The following is a 10,265-nucleotide window of genomic DNA, read 5'->3' as shown; positions in this document are numbered from 1 at the left end:
TCTCTCAGCCCAGCCTGCACCCTCTCACAGTCTGGAACCCATGGGGGCTGTCTGACTGTGGCTTAGGCCCACTCCCCATAGGATTGGGCCTAAGCTGCAGTCTGACATCCTTAGCGCTGTTGAGGAGGTGGGAGAGGCTCCTGCCACCGCCTCTGCGCTCACAGCCATCATCCCGGCTTGTGGCCAAGCAGAGCTCCCCCTGTGGGAGTGCACTGACCACAAGGGGACAGCTCCTGAATTGAGTGTCTGCCCCCTGGTAGTCAGTGCACATAATAGCGACCAGTCATTCTTGGTGGTTCCGCCATTAGGGTCAATTTACATATTACCCTTTTGTTATATAGGACTAGAGGCCCAGTGCACGAAATTCGTGCACAGGTAGGGTCCCTAGGCCTAGCTGGTGATCAGGGCCAATCTGTGGGGTGACTTGCAGGGCAATTGGGGCCCCCGCTCGCACCTGCCTTGGCCTGGCACTGCCCACTCACCTGCTCCACCATCCTGCTGTGGTCCTGCTCTCGTCAGGACCCATCAGGGCTGGCAGCACCTCCACTGCTGCCCACTTCCAGTGCTACACTGATGCCTGTCATGTTCTGTGCCACCCCTGGTGGTCTAACTCCCGGTCAGTGGAACTCCCACCCGTGGGGACAATTTTCATATTAGCTTTTTATTACATAGGATTTTAAATATCATTATTGTTTTACCATTATCAACTTTATAATTATTATTCACTACAAAAATTCACTGGTTCTCAGAATTAACCATTTTGTCTATGGCTGTATCCCAGCACCAAGAACAGTACCTGGTACATAGCAACCACGTTACTAAAAATTTGTTGAAAAAAAACAGAATTGTACTAAGCACTTTATTTGCATTAGTTCAATTAATTTTCACAAAAATCCTTAAAAGTAGGTACCAGTATTAAATATATTTTATAAATGAAACTGAAGCACAGTAAAAGTAAAAAATCACATAGATGGCACATTTCAATTCAGAGATCATAAGAAGTGGGGACCCTGAGCTTTAAGCCAGAGCTGACTGACTCTAGTCACATGCTCTTTTTAAATCTTTTTTATTCATCTTTATTGTTGAGAGTATTACACATGACCACTTTCCCCCATTGCTCCCTGCAAGAGTGCTAAGCCTTGTGGCCCCTTTACCACTGCAGTAAACTCTGTAGCTTCTAAACAAATCCACTAGACAATTGTTTTCTTTTCTTTTTTCTTTGAGAAATGAATCTGTTCTTTTTTTACAGTCACTATTGCTTCTTTTTTTATTGTTTAAAGTATGACATATGTCTCCTTTTTTCCCCATCGACCCCTCCCTGTACACTCCCCTCCCCAGGACAAGCCCCCACCTCCCCAGTGTCCATGTCCATTGGTTATGCTAATGTGCATGCATACACGTCCTTTGGTTGATCTCTTACACCCCTCTCCCCCGCCACACACTCTCCCCTGCCTTCCCTCTAAGGTTTGACAGTCCGTTCGGTGTTTCTCTGTTCTGGATCTATTTTTGTTCATCAGTTTATGTTGTTTATTATATTCCACAAATGAGAGAGATCATGTGATATTTATCTTTCTCTGACTGGCTTATTTCACTTAGCGTAATGCTCTCCAGGTCCATCCATGCTGTTGCAAATGGGAAGAATTCCTTCTTTTTTACAGCAGCATAGTATTCCATTGTGTAAATGTACCACTGTTTTCTAATCTACTCACCTGCTGATGGGCATTTAGGGCATTTTAGGCTGTTTCCAAATCTTAGCTTTTGTAAATTCTGCTGCTATGAACATAAGGGTGCATATGTCCTTTCTGATTGGTGTTTCTGATTTCTTGGGATATATTCCTAGAAGTGGGTTACTAGTTCAAAGAGGAGTTCCATTTTTAATTTTTTGAAGAAACTCCATACTGTTTTCCACAGTGGCTGCACCATTCTGCATTCCCACCAGCAGTGTAAGAGGGTTCTTTTTCTCTGCATCCTCTCCAGCACTTGTCGTTTGTTGATTTGTTGATGATAGCCATTCCGACAGGTGTGAGATGGTACCTCATTCTTCTTTTGATTTGCATCTCTCAGATGATTAGTGACTTTGAGCATGTTTTCATATGTCTCCTGGCCTTCCGTATGTCCTCTTTCAAACAGTGTCTATTTAGGTCCTTTGCCTATTTTTTGATTATATTGGATTGTTTATCTTCCATTTGTTAAGTTGTATGAGTTCCTGTAAATGTTGGAGATTAAACCCTTATCGGAGATAACATTGGCAAATATGTTCTTCCATGCAGTGGGCTTTCTTGTTGTTTTCTTGATGGTTTCTTTTGCTGTGCAGAAGCTTTTTATTTTGATGTAGTCCCATTTGTTTGACTTTTTTTTTCCTATTAAGTTACAAATTACATTAGATTTCCCAGATCATCCATTGTAATGGTGAGTGCAACTAAGATTGTTGATTGGTGAGAGAGATCTATTGAAGTAATTTACTGTGAGATATTTTAGACAAAGAAATATCAGGCTAAAGGCTAGCACAGTAAATCGAATAGGTTCAACATGAGATGCTAATGGCAAACACTGTAACTTTGTTCTGAGTTCTGCCATGATCTGGGCAATATGTGACTTTGGGTAAATCAGCAAATATCTCTTCCTTGATTTACCCCACCTGTGCCATATTGCTGATCACCTCAGAAGGGTAAAGTAAGAATTCATAAATGTTCATTCAGGTGAAAGATGTCACATAAGAATTGTAACACACAAGATGATTTTTATATGGCTTTGTGTGGTTGAAATTTTGAAAAGTAATATATTTCAAAATATGAAACTATTTAATTCTCAACTCTTGCTGAATCTGTAAGAGTCATTGTTTTTTCTTCAATCCTTCTTTGCAGTTTGCTGTATAACCCAAGTAAAATCTTCCACTGAAACTATTTACTGCTTGTTTCCAGTGCAAATTCCTTTCTGCTATTTCATTTTCCTCTATTATCCATTATACATAACCTTTAGATACTAATGGCTGTATGCTGTGCTGCCCTCAATCCACTAGGGAAAATCACATCGATATCAATGGGACATCAATAGACATGCTGTGCATTATGGCTCTGTAAGTGGTCATTGGAAAGCAGTGGAAATCCAGTACGTGAAAAGTCAGAGCCGGATTGTTCAGGCAACCAGCCCCATCCCCACACCTACCCCACTGTACCTTTTGGGTCAGCAAGAGAATAATTCCTTTGAATAAGTTTTTAGGTCATAAAATTTGGTGAAGGGAGGCATGGAAAGGTAGTGATTATATGAAGATATCACAGAATAGCTATTGTCATCACTTTCCCATAAATCTGTAATATTTTCCATCTGAATCAAAAAATATGTCCTTATGCTTCATCCTCTCTGATATTTTGGCATCAGTGATGTATCAGTGCCAGTTGGAAGCACATTTGCTTGAATTTACAAATAAGCCACATGAAGTAGTAGTCAGGAAGACAGATGACCATATGCAAGGTATCAAGAGAAGGCGAGGTTAAGGTACTTCATCAATGGTCGTGAAGGGCACAAACACGGCTTCTCTGGTAATCTTTGATGTTTTGATCAAGTTTCTCTACAGTCAGCAGTTTGTATAAGAGGCAGTAGAAATTCACAGGAATACATTGTGCCTGGGGCCAAAAGGTCTGTTGCATTGAATGAGTTGCGGAGGAGGGATTTCTGACTCTCAACCCAGTACCATCAGTAAATCACATTGATGTTCCTTTCCTCTTGCCATGAAATTAGTAGGGATTCATACCACCTTCAGGGGATGTGGATAGTGTCCAAATTCTACAGATGAAATAAGTTAAGTCCATATATCTCCTTCCCATGACATTCTATGTATGAAGTAGGAAGTTCATCAGAATGGATACTAATACAGAATTAGTAGAGAGAATATTGAGCCCAGTTCTCCGATCTAAAGTTTAGGGATGAAACTGTTCAAGAGAGCAAAGGGCCTTGCTCTCTGTACCAAAATTGAGTAACACTGATTTTAGTGTTTTCTTCTGCCTCTTTTATACTAGTACAAATTGCCCTTTCTGGGGCTATTATTTCAGTGGAGTAAGAAAATGATGAAAATGATAGAGAGGAGTGGAATGTGTTCATTTTGCCTTCCTCATGAAGAAAGTACCAATACCTCACAGTACAGAGAAGAAATAAAATAAAATGTGGCAAATTTGGATTTAAAAAATTCAAGAATCTAGATTTTTTAAAGGAGAGACTAACAATAGAGTTTTCCCCTTAAATCTAAATAAACCATGCCCTTCATACAACTTTTCTAAATGTAGGTAAATAATACCGAAAACTATCTCTTTCACTTACTAGCAACTTCATAATGCCTCTGTGCCTCAGTTTTTCTCATCTACAGAATGGGAATCCTAGTAACATATTTCTTGTGAATTTTCTTTTTAATTAAATGAAATGAAGCATTTAAAACATCCAGGACAGCCCTGACTGGTTTGGCTCATTGGATAGAGCGTCGGCCTACAGACTGAAGGGTCCCAGGTTTGATTCCGGTCAAAGGCATGTACCTTGGTTGTGGCCACATCCCCAGTAGGGGGTGTGCAGGAGGCAGCTGATTGATGCTTCTCTCTCATCGATGTTTCTAACTCTCTACCCCTCTCCCTTCTTCTCTGTAAAAAATCAATAAAATTTATAAAAAGATAAATAAATTAAACATTCAGGACATTGCTTAGCAGTCTAAATAAAGATTAATGATTATTATTAGTGGAACAGTATTATTATTAGGATTATTAGTGTGAGCCTAGATAAGTGTAGTGAGCATATAAGTTATCCTAACATGCACTACTTTTGTTTCTCTTCTTCCCGAAGTCATTTAAGACAGTTTTTCCAGAGCTTGAATGTCTGTTGCACAAGAATCCTCTAATGGGTTTGTTATTTCCTTCTGTCCAGCCTAAACTATCTGTAACTGTGTCTTTATTTTTGACCCTTCCAATAGTTTGGTGTTTCTATCTGAAGGCCTTATCTACGTTGAAACACATTTTCCTTAAAATGTATTATAGCTTATAACATTCAAGAAGTGACTCAGCATAAAATGCTAAAAAGCATTTTACTTTATCCTGTGGACCATTACCAATCCTTTTGATGTCATGTTTAATACTTATTACTACTTCTAGTTCACTCTTATGGATCCATTCATGATAATGATGGCAGTTTCTGCATCAGCATTGACTTTGCCTCCTACCCATGAATCTACTAACTATCTAGCTATCTCTCTAAGCAGAGATCTGGAAAATTATGGTATAATTTCAGTCCAATTATAAATCTGCCGTCCATGCATTTATCAGACTCTTCTTTAAAAGAGATTTATATTTTCATCTGGCATCACCTTTTGGTGTAATGTGTTCCATAAGTTTTATCCCTCCTATGTTAAGTGGCACTTTACCTGTCATAATTAAAAGTATAAATTCAATCCAAATTAAACATACTAAAATGACAGGAAAAACTTGTGTCACATGCAACTAATTTACAGAACGATAATTAGCACCTATTGGTAAAAATGAAATGAAGGCATTTTAAGGAAAGGCAAATACTGTACTGATTTTTTTCTTGGAATGCTAGTATCTATGTGGATTTAAGACATAGAATAAGAAAGAGGATTTCTTTTGTGAATGAGTAATGGATACTAAGAGATTATTTTGTTGTCTCTAGAAGAGGCAGTCATCCTACTAAGTACTTCCCATTTAACATTTTTGTAGCAGGGAAGTTAAAATGAGGCCTTGAAATAGATAAAGATCAACTTCAAGGCATAGTAACAGAGGACTGGATAGCATGCTAGTAATTTTGGAGCTTTACATACTTAAGAAAATTAAAAACACCAAGAATCAATCTTGCAAATTCAGAAAAAAATTTCCTCTTGAAAAATATCTGATTTCAAATTAAATAATTTGAATTCTGATGCATAAAGGAAATTTCACTCCTTTTTCACTTAGTTATTATATATGCATATGTAACATATATGTTTTATGAATATATAAGACCCACATTGTATAAGCCTTTAAGTTATACTTACTCTGAAGTGAACATGAACTAAATTAGAGCAATAGCTTTGAGACAGATGGCAAGTTAACCCATTTTAAACTTCAAAAATGTGACTGAATTTTCATACAGAACAGCCAGAGTAGGAAGAGCCAATACCACCAACAGAATATCTGATTCATCACTATCAAACTAAGAGGTGACACTACAGGATACAGACACATTCTTTGGGCCTTAGCAATATCCCCTTTACAGAGAATATATTGAAAAATATATTGGAAAACCTGAGGAAGCAAAAATGGAATATATGGTAGTATGGCAGGAAATGAAGACAGTAAGTAAGCAGGAACAGATAATGAAAGGCATTTAAGTATGGTAAGGAGATTATAATTCATTCCAAGAGCAAATAGTGAGTTTTTTATGGTTTTTCATTAGGGCAAGAAAATTATTTGCTCAGATTTACATTTAGAAAAGTCACCCTAATGGCAATATGGAAGTTGGAATTGGCAGGCATGGTGATGGGGGTTGTAAAATCGAAGTCATGAAGACAAATTAAGAGACCATAATAGTAATCCAAGTGAGTGATAGAGAGAACATAAACTTCTGGGAGTGGAGAAGGAGAAGATAGAATGGAAGAGTTTGGGGGAGACAAGGGCGAAAAAGGTGAAGGGAGTAAGAAGTTACAAAAATAGTAAAGTAGAGCATAGGAAATATAATCAGTCCTATATAATAAAAGGGTAATATGCAAATAGAATGAATGGCAGAACAACCAAACAACCAATCAAAGCATAATATGCTAATGATATGCTACGGCTGCTCAATCGCTCACTATGACATGCACTGACCACCAGGGGGCAGATGCTCCAACCAGTAGGTTAGCTTGCTGCTGGGGTCTGGCCAATTGGGACTGAGCAAGATGGGCCAGACACGCCCTGGAGCCCTCACGGGGTCCCTCCCCAGTCTGATCATGCACCGGTGGGGTCCCTGCACCCTCTTGCAATCAGGGACCCCTTCGGGGATGTTGGAGAGCCAGTTTCAGCCCAATCCCACAGGCCACTTCCTTTGGGAGGGTGCCAAACGCAGGGCTCATGGCTGGCGAGCACTGCTGCTGCAGCGCGAGCCTCTCCCGATGGGGACTGATTGGACGCGAGCCTGTGGCAGGCACAGTGGAGCCAGGATGAGTGGGATAGTCAGGTAGGAGCTGCAGGCAGCATTGGACTGTGGGTTTCAGCCCTATCCCTGCAAGCCACCCAGAGGGACCCCACCCATGCACGAATTTGTGCACCGGGCCTCTAGTAATATTATAATAACTATGTATGGTGCTGGGTGGGTACTTAAATTATTGAGGGATCACCATAAATTATGTAATTGTCTAACTACTATGCTGTACATCTGAAACTAAAATAAAATAATATTGAATGTCAACTATAAGTTTTTAAAAATTAATTGAGTGATATATCATTAGGGAGAAAAAGAAGTATTTAGGAGATAAAATACACTTGACTTAGTCATTGATTTGATGTGGCAGGTGAGAGAGCAGTTGTTGTCTGGCTTAGGGACTAGATAAATGGTGATGTTGTTAGCCAAGGTAGAGTATAGAAGGAAGAGGTTTAAGAATGACAATATATACACAGGTCAAGATTCTTATTAAATGTCTGGTACTGAAACTTTGGAGGCATCTACCTTTTAGGACACCAAAATCGTTGTATAACAAGGAAAAGTATTGTGAGGCTGGAACTCTCAGAATACTAATATTCAAGGAGGTGGGGGACTAAAAATCTGGTAAGCAGACTAGAAAAAGCAACTAGAGCAGTTGGCAGAAAACCATTAGATGGTGGCGATAAGAACAGTGTTCCTCAATGTGTAGTGTAGGGACCAAGGATTTTAAGACCTCTTGAAGGATCCACAAAGTAAAACTATTTTCATAATACCCCAAAGACATTATTTGTCTTTTTTGCTATAATTTTTTCATGAGTGTGCAATGGTGTTTTCCAGAGGTCATATATATGATATCACAAGAGATTGCATGCAAAAGCAGATCTGAGATTTCAGCTGTCTTTAAGCCAGACAAACATTAAAGAGATTTTCAAAGACATACAACAATGCAACTCTTCTCACTAATTTTTTGGCTTTGTAGGATATAATTACTTACTATAAAATATGTTATTTGTGTTTTAATGCAATGCTTTATTCTTATTACTCAATACATTAATGAATAAATATTTGTAAAAGTTATATTAATTTCCAATATAGAAAATATTGGTAGATATAACCTACATCTCCTTATAACATCCTCAGTAATTTTTAAGAGTGTAAAGAGGCTCTATGACTAAAATATTTGTAAAGGACTGAAGTAGAGCGTTTCAAGAAGAGTAAGTGAAATAGGGACTATGTTTTGTTTGCACCAAGATAGAGGCTTGCAGGCCAAGTGCAACAAGAAGACAAAAGGGATAAAGAAATTATAGTTGCTCATGATAAAGTTTTTGAAGTGATGAGTCATAGAATCAAACTTAGTAGGGAAAGATAATAGGGTGAGGAAGCTAATGGCATGGGAAACAAGAAAGAGAGATGAATCCAAGTGTCCAGAGATCCAGATGATGTTGTAGGGTAGTTATGACTGTAAGCAAACTGAATAGCTAGGATGAGATGGTCAGAAGTTAGTATATCAGAATTTTAGATTTAACTCAGAGCATAAAAATGCTATTCACCTATATTTTATAACTAGTCAAGGAACATAAAGGATGAGGTCTTTTCAGATGAATCATTTGCTCAGGGAAGGCTAGGTTCTTGGTCAGGTACAATCCCCCAACATGGAATCTCCTGGGTAGATTCACAAGCCCACTAAAATATAGTGTTTAAATGAAAGTACATACCATATTATATTAGATCCTCTAATATGGGAAAGACCCATGTGGAATTCCAGATCGCAGTGTGGTTTCTCAAGAGCTCCTTCCTTGGGGCTCCTATTGATCTCTATAGAATAATAATGCACAAATTAAGAGAGTCCAAGATGACCCACTGTAATTTCCTGCTGATCAGAACCTCATCACAGTATTGCCAATCTAGTTAACGTAGACCTTACAGTATACGGTATAGTTAACTTTTAGAGTAATTGCTAACCATGAGAGCCCCAAATGTCTGATTTACTGACTGCAACAGGAAATCCTTAACTAGAAGAAAAGACATATTAAGAACTCTTGGTTCCATGTCATTTCTTTTAAATTAGACAAGACTTGTGTCCTATCTGGAAACTGAAGGCTAGCATATGTACATAGAACATCAGAGGAGGTTGTTGAGTTCTCAGATAAGCTAGTTGTGGCTGTGGCCAAAAATGAGTACAAATGTGATTTTGACAGGAAGCAATCTGTGCTGTTTTACCACTTGGTACACAAGAGGCAGATTTTGCTTTTTGATATTCACACGTTTCACCAAATCAACTAGCCCTGTTGCTTATGTTGTAGACAAGATTCTTAATTCAACTTTGACCTTTGTTCATTGAAGGAAAAACCTAGATTCCATTTGATCTTAAACTTTAATTTTGATTAAATACAGATACTATGTTAAACACTACATAGTGTATTTTGTGTATACCATATCTCCAAACATTTTGCAGAACTCACTTACAAAGTTGTGGAGTTAAATTAAAATAATATTACATAGAGAGAGTACATATAAGATTTTGGATTTTACTCATAACAAGCAACCAAGCTAATACTAGTTGCACAATGAATGAAAAAGAGAGATAGAGCTGTCAAGAAAATTAGGAACAAGTATACTGTGCTATGAAAAAAAAGTGAACATTTTTAAATGGATTGTTAAAGATTGTGTGTTACCTCCACAAATAGAATCCTGATGAGTCCAAATCCTCTGAAGCTATCAAATACTTTGGTAATTTCCCCACCACCTAGCAGAGAGAGCCAATAAATCTTTTATTTTTGAACTTTGTTGGTAAAGGTAGCCTTGTCAGTCCATAAGTAATTGCAAGGTCAGATGACTTTTGAATTTAGTTGAATTATTTTGCTTTTTTGGGGGGGGGGGTGAAAAATGCCAATGGGAAAATGTGGTAAAACTCTGCACATGCTCAGTGATACTCCAGGCTATGATAGCAAATGCTTAAGAATTATCATATAGGCTCTTGCAGAGATGGCACTAGTTAAGATTTACCAACATAGAAGGCTGTGGGAGTATTTGAAAGCCAGATGGTACAAATAGATCATTTCTTTTTCATGCCTAAAACACAGCCTGTTCCAAGATAGAACAAAACCCAAACAAAC

At 38.2% G+C, this 10,265-nt stretch overlaps 1 protein-coding gene and 1 long non-coding RNA gene across 5 annotated transcripts in view; one reads left to right on the top strand and one right to left on the bottom strand.

Annotated features, from left to right (window-relative positions):
* The window catches only part of TENM1 (teneurin transmembrane protein 1), a 913,380-nt gene that overhangs the window by 558,599 nt on the left and 344,516 nt on the right, over positions 1–10,265 (top strand). The window lies entirely within an intron of this gene.
* Positions 4,440–10,265, bottom strand: part of LOC106727220 — a 12,983-nt gene continuing 7,157 nt past the window's right edge. The window contains exon 2 of the long non-coding RNA XR_001363392.1: positions 4,440–4,476. This is a non-coding gene — a long non-coding RNA (uncharacterized LOC106727220). The remainder of the gene's footprint in view (positions 4,477–10,265) is intronic.

This window comes from Myotis brandtii, unplaced genomic scaffold (assembly GCF_000412655.1).
Source record: "Myotis brandtii unplaced genomic scaffold, ASM41265v1 scaffold39, whole genome shotgun sequence".
In the NCBI taxonomy this organism is placed as follows: Eukaryota; Metazoa; Chordata; class Mammalia; order Chiroptera; family Vespertilionidae; genus Myotis; species Myotis brandtii.
The sequence above is the reverse complement of the archived record's forward strand: the minus strand, read 5'-3'. Positions and strand labels throughout refer to the sequence as shown.